We start from the raw sequence: 10,568 nt of genomic DNA on the forward strand, positions 1-10,568 counted from the left end.
AATCTACATAGTCTAAATTCCAACAAGAAAAACTCGACGATGATCTTGACCATCACTAACGTGACGACTCCAACGCGATGTCACCTGAACCACTATGCTTTTAAAAAAAAGAAAGCCAACGCGATGTCACCTGAACCACTATGCTTTTAAAAAAAAGAAAGCGAATATATAAACATGTTTTTGTTCATCTTCTTCTTTGTTCTTCCTCCATTCTCCTCTATTTTTTTTTATTCATTTTTTCTACTTCTGGATATGAAGCCTTTTATAGGAAGACTGTTAACGCGAAGAAAATGAGACAACATCCATCGATCTTATCGAAAGAGAGAAGATCGACTCTTTGTTGTTTTGTGGAGGAGTACTTTAAGATCTTCATCGTCGGAATATAGGTCAACAAGAGAGTGAAAAAGCACCTCATTAGATCTGTTGTTCTAGATTTGATGCTCCACCTTGCACCACCTTCACAATATGTGTTGACTTATTATTCTCTCTTTTCATTAATTTTGACTAGTTCTATAAACTAACTAATTATTGTGAAGGTGGAGCAGAGTGGCTAGAGTTATGTGGGAAACGAGAGATTACAACTTTTTAACCACGCACGCAAGTCCCCAATCTTCTCTCCTTGTTACACTCCTTGTTACAAAGAGATCCATGCCTCTTTATTTATTTTATTTTACACTCAATTGGCTATATGAGAATTTTCTTTGCGTTGGGCATTCCCTGCTATTGAGGCTTGGTGTCACGGCCCATTAGTGTCACGATCCAATCCGGGGATGTCGAGGCTCATTAAAGTCTTGGCCTCATAGTGTGCTAATGTTCTTAGCTCAAAGGGAGGCCCAATCGTCTAAGGAGGCCCAATGAATCTTCTAATTAAGGAAGAAATTAGAAGATATTCTAATCAAGGAAGAGATTACATGATATATTCTAATTTAAGTAGTGATATTCTAATTAAGGAATAGATATCCTAAATTAGTGTAATTAAATTATAATTGGGAGACAATTCCTAATTTAATATGTTGTAAGCCCTAAAATACCTTAGAGATATTACATTGTAATTATCAAGTTTTCATTTTAATATAAATCTTATTCTCAAGTTTTGTTTCTCTCTCTAAGTGTTTTTGCATTTGAGTTTTCTTGTTTCTAAAAGGCTTATTAAGTTAGAATCTCTTCGATCTAGCTTAGTGCCACACAATCTAAGTTTAGCCCGTGACAAGTGGTATCAGAGCAAGGTTGTGCTTCCGCACTCAAGCTGCAAGAGATGGATTCAAGTGCCAACGTCACGAAGGTTCTGATCGTCGAACAAGTGGACAAAGTGCCTAGGAGGGGCAAGTCCGTCGAGAGAAGTACTTCCATAGAAGCTCGGGTGACCCAACTTGAGGAAGGCATGAGCAAGCACCAAGAAGCTCTCGAGGTGTTTAGTACGATGGCCGATAGAGTGAAGGTGCTTGATGAGGAAGGAGAAAAGTTGGAGAATGAAATTATGGGAATTATCAACAACTCGAAACGTAGCATTCGAGACGAAGTGCTTGAGATGGTTCAAGTGAATGTTAATGATATCCGGAATGAGGTACTTGAAGCAATCTGTGGAGAAGTCCAAGACACAATCAATGCCTTCCAAAGGGAAATGATGGGAAGGATTGAAGGCTTGGAGGGGCGGATTGGGTGGAATGGAGGAGGGGAACTTCGAGGTGCGACAACTCATCGAATTTATGTTCCCAAACCAACTTCATTCAAAGGCTCAAGGAGCGCAAAGGAAGTGGATGACTTCCTATGGAACATGGAGAGGTACTTTAAGGCATCCAACATACTCGAGGATCGTATCAAGTTGCTAACAACGCCAATTTTCTTGATAGATATGGCGTTGTTGTGGTGGAGGAGGCGTGAAACCGACATTGAACGAGGTACGTTATGAATGGAAATATGAGTGAATTTTAAGACCGAGTTCAAACGTCAATTCTTCCCCGAAAACGCCGATTTCGAATCTCGAAAGCGTTTAAGCCAACTTACACACTCCTAATCCATAAAGGAGTATATTAGAGAGTTCCAAGAGTTGATGCTTGAGTTACCTAGTCTCACCGATCAAGAGACCCTGTTCACCTTTGTTAACGGCCTAAAGACGTGAGCCCAATTATAATTACAAAGGGAGAAAGTGCAGAACGTCTCGGAGACAATTGTGATTGCAGAAAGACTGATTGAACTTAAAGCGTCTGTGGATAGACAAAAGTTCAATAAAGATCGCAAGGAGGGAGGTGGGGGAGACCTCCAAACCAAGAAGTGGCAACCAAACAACAATTCCGGAAGGCAAACCAATGAAACGGGTAAGCCTATAACTTGTCATATTTGTGGTGCCACCAACCACCTCAAGTTCAGGTGTCCTTTCCAAGGGAAGAAAGTAGTGGCATTCCAAGGAGCTGAGTCTTCCGATGACGAAGAATGGGCTCAATTGGGATCTTTGAAGTTTCTCAATGCTGTTAAGGCTAGCGTTGTTGAGCCACTCAAGGGAACGAAGAGGGGTTTAATATTTGTGGAGGCCGTGATCGAGGGAAAGCGCGTGAAAGCCCTTGTCGATACTAGGGCAACCCACAACTTCATGCGTGAAGGAGTGACTAAGGCGCTTGGTCTTCACATCAACCAATCAAGGGGGACCATCAAGTCCGTGAACTCGAAAGCCAAGCCGGTGACCGATGAAGCTAAGGAAGTGAAAATCCAAATCGGAGACTGGAACGGAAAGGTTTCATTCTCGGTAATCCCCCTCGACGATTATGACGTAGTACTAGGACTATGATGGTTCGATCAGGTACGTGCATGAATAATTCCCTACTCTAATTTGTTGGTCATCTTGGATTACAAAAGAACTAGTGAGAATAGAACTCAACGGAATTGGAATGTTATCGGCCATACAATTCAGCCGAGACCTCCAGCGAGGTGAAAAGGTCTTTGTCGCTTTCGCTATGATGGAAGATGAGGACGATTCCAAGGTGGAAGTAGAATTTCCCAAAGAAGTCCAAGAAGTGTTGGAGGAGTTTAAAGACACGATGCCCAACAAACTCCCATGAAATTGCCGCCAAAACGGGATGTGGACCACAAAATCGAGTTGGTGATAGATGCTTTTCCACCCTCTCACACGCCTTATAGAATGGCACCTCCCGAGTTAAAGGAGTTGTAGAAGCAATTGAAAGGGTTGCTCGATGCAGGAATGATCCAGCCATCCAAATCGCCCTACGGTGCCCCGATGCCAAAAGAAGCATGATGGGTCATTAAGGATGTGTGTGGACTATCGTGCGTTGAAAAAGCTGACAGTCTGGAATAAATACCCAATCACGATTGTTGGTGATCTATTCGATCAACTTGGAGGAACCAAGTGGTTCTCGAAGATAGACTTGCGGTCCAAATATTGACAAGTGAGGATTGCAAAGGGGGATGAGACGAAGACCACTATGGTTACGAGGTACGAGTCTTATTAATTCTCTGTCATGCCTTTTGGTCTTACGAATGCACTAGTCATATTCTACACCCTTATGAACAAGGTCTTCCACCCTTACTTAAATAAGTTTGTGGTAGTTTACCTTGACGATATTGGCGTATACTCGTCCACGTTGAATGAGCATGTGGAACATTTGAGATTGGTTCTCCAAGCCTTGCGAGAGAATGAGTTATACGCCAAATGGGAGAAGTGCTCGTTTACCCAAGATCAAGTGATGTTTTTGGGCCATTGAGTGAAATCAGGGTACATTATGATGGATGAGGTCAAGGTCAAAGCCATTCGAGAATGGGAAGCGCCTAAAACTGTGCCTCAACTTCGTTCATTCCTTGGTTTGGTGAATTACTACCACAAGTTCATCATAGGGTCAAAAATAGTTACTCCCTTGACCGACCTCTTAAAGAAAGATCTGGAGGTGGGATGAAAAGTGTGTGGAAGCCTTCGAGGGACTCAAGGCCAAAGTCACCGAACAACCGGTGTTAGCACTGCCGGACCATACCAAGGAGTACGAGGTGTAGACCGATGCATCTGACTTTGCCATCGGAGGTGTGTTGATGCAAGATGGACACCCTATTGCATACGAAAGTTAAACGACACAGAACCGCGATACACAGTCCATGAGAAAGATATGACGTCTGTCGTGCATTGCCTACATACATGGAGGCACTACTTTCTGGGGGCAGGTTCATGGTCCAAATAGACAACGTAACCACTAGCTACTTCCAAACACAAAAGAAGCTAACTCCTAAGCAGGCTAGGTGGCAAGAATTTCTAGCTGAGTTCGACTACACATTGGAATACAAGCCAGGAGTTACCAATCGTGCAGCCGATGCATTAAGCCGCAAGGCAAATCTGGCTGTCATTAGTCAACCGGAGACCGACCTAAGGGAATGCATTCGGGAGGGCCTAGAGAAGGATCCCAATGCACTAAGCCTAATGGAGTTTTCTCAAAATGGCAAGACTCGAAGGTTTTGGGTTGACGACGGGTTGCTCATGACAAAAGGAAATCGAGTGTTCGTACCCAAGTGGGGAAGTTTACGACGAGATGTCTTGAAAGAAAGTCATGATTCAAAATGGGCAGGCCACCCAGGAATGCATCGCACCATGGCGCTGATGGATGATTCATATTATTTGCCCAGGATGCGTGATGATGTGGAAGTTTATGTGCGGACATGTCTTATTTTCCAACAAGACATGATCGAGCAACAACAACTAGGCGGTTTGTTCCAACCATTACCGTGTCGGAACATCCATTCGAAAACATCTCAATGGATTACATCATAGCCCTACCAAAGTCTGGGGGGTACGGGTCAATCATAGTGGTGGTTGATCGTTTCTCAAAGTATAACACTTTTATATCGGCAACACCCGATGTTACGACCGTTGATACAACCAAGTTGTTTTTAAAGAACATCGTGAAGCATTGGGGAGTCCCAAAGACTATTGTGAGCGACAAGGATCCTCGCTTCAACGGGAAGTTTTGGTCTGAATTGTTCAAATTGATGGGGACCAATTTAGCATTCTCAACCAGCTTCCATCCACAAACTGATGGGAAAACATAAAGGGTCAATGCCTTGTTAGATTTATTTCTGAGACACTATGTGAGCGCTATCCAAAGAGACTGGAGCAGACTTTTGGAAATAGCGCAATTTTCATATAACTTACAAAAGAGCGAATCGACTCGACGGAGTCCATTCGAATTAGCAACAGGGAGACAACCAGCGACTCCACAAAGTTTGGCTACCAGTTACGCAGGACAAAGTCCGCCCCCCTACACTTTTGCCAAATCTTTAGAAGAGGAGGCAGATCTTGCTCGAGCATCCTTAGACAAAGCCACCAAGAAGATGAAGAAATGGGCAGATTTATAGAGGCGTGTAGTCGAGTTCAAGAAAGGGGACAAAGTATTGGTGAAATTACTCCCACAACAATTTAAATCTCTACGATTTTTGCACAAGGGGCTTGTAGATAAATACGAGGGACCGTTTAAATTGAGCGGCGTGTGGGGAAGGTCGCATATCAGTTGGAGTTGTCACCCAAACTAAAGATTCATCTAGTATTCCACGTAAGTAAACTTAAATCGTTTTAAGAAGATCTGGAAGATGCAGAAAGGGGACAATTTAGACGAGCATCAACCGCCGTCACGACCTCCTTCGACAAAGGCATTAAAGAAATCATATCTCATAGGGAGATTAGAAGAAGAGGCGTTTCTCCTTTTATCGAATACTTCGTACGATGGGAAGGTTTACTCGATGCCGAGAATAGTTGGGAAAGCGAGGATCACTTGTGGCAATTCAGACAGAAGATTGAAGAGTATCGATCCAAGGTCGAGCCAAGGTCAGCCACGACTTAGGTGGGGGAGTATGTCACGACCCATTAGTGTCACGACCCGATCCGGGGGATGTCGAAGCTCATTAAAGTCTTGGCCTCATAGTGCGCTAATGTTCTTAGCCCAAAGGGAGGCCCAATCGTCTAAGGAGGCCCAATGAATCTTCTAATTAAGGTAGGAATTAGAAGATATTCTAATCAAGGAAGACATTACATGATATATTCTAATTTAAGTAGTGATATTCTAATTAAGGAAGAGATATCCTAAATTAGTGTAATTAAATTATAATTGGGAGACAATTCCTAATTTAATATGTTGTAAGCCTAAAATACCTTAGAGATATTACATTGTAATTATCAAGCATTCATTTTAATACAAATCTTATTCTCAAGTTTTGTTTCTCTCTCTAAGTGTTTTTGCATTTGAGTTCTTCTTGTTTCTAAAAGGCTTATTAAGTTAGAATCTCTTCGATCTAGCTTAGTGCCACACGAATCTAAGTTTAGCCCGTGACATTGGGCTCCAACTTTTGGTTTGGACTGAGCCAATGGCTTAGGCTAGTTGTTTAGTTTAACTTTTTTGACTTAAATGAAATTGTTTATGTCTTGTTTGCCTTTGTTTTTTTCTAAAAAATAGTATATAATTATTATTAATTTATTTTTATTTATTTAAATTGGGTAGTATAAATTTAGGTGTCTATAGAATGTTCATTTTGGATAGAGTTTGAAAAATATTTTGTTTCAAAAAATGTTATTCCAAGTTTGACTAATAGACACTTCATTACAATACCCAACATATTTGTACTTATTATATTTTTTAAAAATGGTTGAAAGGATAGAGATATAGATCAAACCTAACAAGTCTCACTATAGACTTGTGTATCATGATATTCATAAAGCTCTTCATCTTTTATGCTAGGATAGGTGTAACATTTCACTCTATAGGGTTTTTAGTGAGTCAAAATATTTTTTAATTGATGATTGTTATGTCAATCAAATATTGATAGTTTTGAAAATCAAGATATTTCATATTTGACGATTGTTATGTCAAGATTTTGATGATTTTGTTGTATCAAAATATTTCATAATTGAAGATTATTATGTCAATCAAAATTTTGATGATTTGGTGTGTCAAGATATTTATAATTGACAATTGTTATGTCAATCAAATCTTGATGGTTTTGGATTTGTCAAGATTGAGAAATAAAAAAAAAGTAACTTTGACCAAGTAACAAAACATAGTGTGTGACTGTAACATCCTCCAAGTTCTATTTTTTTTAAATTTAATTTGTATTGAATTCCTAAAGGTGTAAAGTATATGTTTGCACCTAGTGTAAATATTTTATATTATGATAAAAAGAAACCTAACCAATCTAGGGTCACGAGAGGATCAAACACCCTCCAATTCTTTAAATTTAGTTTGTTTTGGAGTAATTGTTAAAAAAAACAGGAGACTTTTTTTTATCGATGTTCGAGCTAGGATGTAAGTGGAATCGCTTTTTTCTAACGAAAAATTCATTTCAACAATTGATGTGAGTTTTTCAAAATCTTCATTCGCAGTTCACGGTTGAATGTCAGTTCATTTAAAACACAAATGTCTAAGCCCGGGTTCGAACCGGGGACCTTTAGTGTGTGAGACTAACGTGATAACCAACTACACCACCCAGACTAATGTGATTGTTTAGAATAATGAAATATATTTAAATAAGTATTATCAAAGTCTTAACTATTCTTTTTAAAATGTTAATTAAATATGATATAAATAATATTCGTTTAAAAATGACAAAAAGAGTAATATAAAATGTAAGTGTTCACCTTGTTAACAAACACACTCAAAATACAACCAAGATTAACCATTTGGGAGCAACAATGAAAACATAAAAAAAGGTTCACCATCGAACAAAATTACATAAAATTTAGCGTTAATGAACTCGGATATATTCAAAGATCAATGTATTTACCGACCACGTCAACTGATTTTCCAGAAAAGATCTCTCATATCATCATAATGATAACATTGTGGAGTAAACGCAGCGGTCGACCGCGATTACCGAAAGTCTTAATATTCGTTTCGAACCTAAACTTAACTATCATTAATATTAATTCTGCTAGATTTAATTTATAAGTGGTATTTTATTCACCTAAACTACTATAGTGGTTTATTATGTAAGGCGGCTTTTTAACACTTATATACTTAATAAACTAGTCCAAATATGAAAATAGAATAATTGTGTGAGAGTAAATGGTGCTGAAAGTCCCAAGGTTCCTTAAGAACCAATCATAAATGCTCAAGTGTGCTAGATTTGATTGATAAGCCGTACTTTATTCGCTAAAACTACTATATTCTCTAAAACTATTATATTATATGGTAGTTAAATATGCATGCCTATATCTTTTGATATTCGCATTATTAGCACAACACTCTAACCAACTGAGCTAATAGACATTTATATTTGTATAAAAGTAAACGGTGCTGAAAGTCCTAATGTTCTTTTCGAATTGAACAATCATAAATACTCAAGTATACTAGATTTGATATATAAGCAACAATTTATTCGCTAAAACTATTATAGTAGTTTATTATGCAACGAGACTTATTAACACTTATATACCGAATCAGAGTAGTCCAAAATTTTTTTTGCGAGTAAACGGTATTGAAAGTTTAAGCTTCCTTTTGAATCGAACAATGATTAATGCTCAAATATACTAGATTTGATATATAAATGGTATTTTATTTGCTAAAACTACTACTCTAGCTTATTATGCAACGCAACTTATTAACACTTATATACTTAATCAAAACTAGTTAAAAATGAAAAAATATTACTTTTGTGAGAGTAAATAGTGGTTAATTTGTGGGTTCAAAATAAAAAATATTACTTTTGTGAGAGTAAATAGTAGTTAATTTCTGGGTTTATTGCACATAACAAAACTCAATATTAAAGATTATCTATGCATTTCTCTATCTTGTTATGCATTATGAGCAAGACGCTATATACTAGATTTGATATATAAACGGTATTTTAATAATATTTTTGTGAGAGTAACAAGTGGTTAATTTGTGGTTTTATTACACACGGTGAAACTCAATATTTTGTGATGCATTAGTGAGTACGAAGCTCTAACCAAAATAAATAATGGCCTATGCAGGTCTCGAACCTGCGACCTTCGCGTTATTAGCACGACGCTCTAACCAACTGAGCTAATAGGCCTTTATTTTTATGTGAGAGTAAACAAAGGTGGTTAATTTGTGGGTTTATTACTCGCCACAATATTAATAATGGCCTATGAAGGTCTCACATGCGAGCTTCGCGTTATTAACACAACGCTCTAACCAACTGAGCTAATAGGTCTTTATATTAATAAAGCCTATACAGATCTCGAACCTACGACATACACATTGTTAGAACTTAACTTTAATAAATATTTAAATATTCTAGATTTGATTTATAAGTAGTACATTATTCAAAAAACTATTATAGTAGTTTATTATGCAATGCGACTTATTAACACTTATATACCAAATTGAACTAGTCCAAAAATGAAAATAAAAAAAATATGTGAGAGTAATCAATGACGGTTAATTTATGAGTTATTACTCATCATGAAACCCTAAATTAATAATGGACAATGCGGGTTTCGAACTTGCGACCTTCGCGCTATTAACACGAAGCTCAAGCTCAAATATGATAGATTTGATTTATAACCGGTACTCTATATACATAAACTACTATAGTAGTTTATTATGCAACACAACTTATTAACATTATATATCGAAGAAAAACTAGTTCAAAAATGAAAAAAAATTTGTTTGAGAATAATCAACGATAGTTAATTTGTGAGTTTATTACCCATCAAGAAACCCAATATTAATAATGGTCAATGAAAGTTTTTAACTTGCAACCTTCATGTTATTAGCATGAAGCTCAAGTATGCTTGATTTGATTTATAAACGATACTTTATACGCCAAAACTACTATAGTATTTCTTAATTTGACGATTGTAATGTTAATCAAATTTTGATAGTTTTATGTTTGTTAAAATATTTGTTAATTGACAATTGATGTTTCAATCAAATCTTGATTGTTTTTAGAGGTCAAGATTCTTTTGTTAATATTTATTCCATTAATTTCATTTTCTTGACGGTTTCTGAAGTCAAGATTTCTGTAATGAAAATTTTGTATTATCAAATATAATAGACGAAATATTGCACCCCTTTTTTATTATTAACATATTTGTTTTGTGATTTTAGGGTTAATCCATCTTTTATTAATTTTTTGTCCCTCGTTTTTATCGTGTTTTATTTAAAAAAGCGATACATTTTTCTAACAAAATGCCCTTTCACAAGGTTTTAGTATCACTTCATATATATATATATATATATATATATATATAATTTTGCATTCTTGTTTTGTGAGTTGGAACAAAATATTGACCCTCTAACAAGTTTTAATTTAATTGTCGAGATTTTTTTAGGATTCAAAATATTTTTATACTTTAGTCTTGAACACCTTTTTGTTGGATCGTCTGAAAAAGTGGATTTTTCTTCCTTTTTTTCTGACTTAAAAATAATCATTTTTAATTTCTCAAAGGAGTTTGATTAAAGTATTAATACTTTGATGACTATGATATTTTTTTTATTATAGACCTTACTTTGAGCCACATTTCTTTGAAAATTTTACTTCATCTCTATTTTTTTTAGAGGATGTTTTTACAACTTTTGAATTTGAGTAGAGTTTTATTGATTTATTGTATATTTGATATAATC

At 36.7% G+C, this 10,568-nt stretch overlaps 2 non-coding genes across 2 annotated transcripts; both read right to left on the reverse strand.

The window, feature by feature from the left end:
- Nucleotides 1–7,395: 7,395 nt before the first annotated feature.
- TRNAV-CAC lies at nt 7,396–7,469 on the reverse strand. Its single transcript has one exon. It is a non-coding gene; the product is annotated as a tRNA-Val (tRNA).
- A 1,469-nt stretch (nt 7,470–8,938) lies between these two features.
- Nucleotides 8,939–9,012, reverse strand: TRNAI-AAU. The gene has a single exon. It is a non-coding gene; the product is annotated as a tRNA-Ile (tRNA).
- Between the last annotated feature and the right edge of the window lie 1,556 nt (nt 9,013–10,568).

Source organism: Impatiens glandulifera, chromosome 5 (assembly GCF_907164915.1).
Source record: "Impatiens glandulifera chromosome 5, dImpGla2.1, whole genome shotgun sequence".
Classification (NCBI taxonomy): Eukaryota; Viridiplantae; Streptophyta; class Magnoliopsida; order Ericales; family Balsaminaceae; genus Impatiens; species Impatiens glandulifera.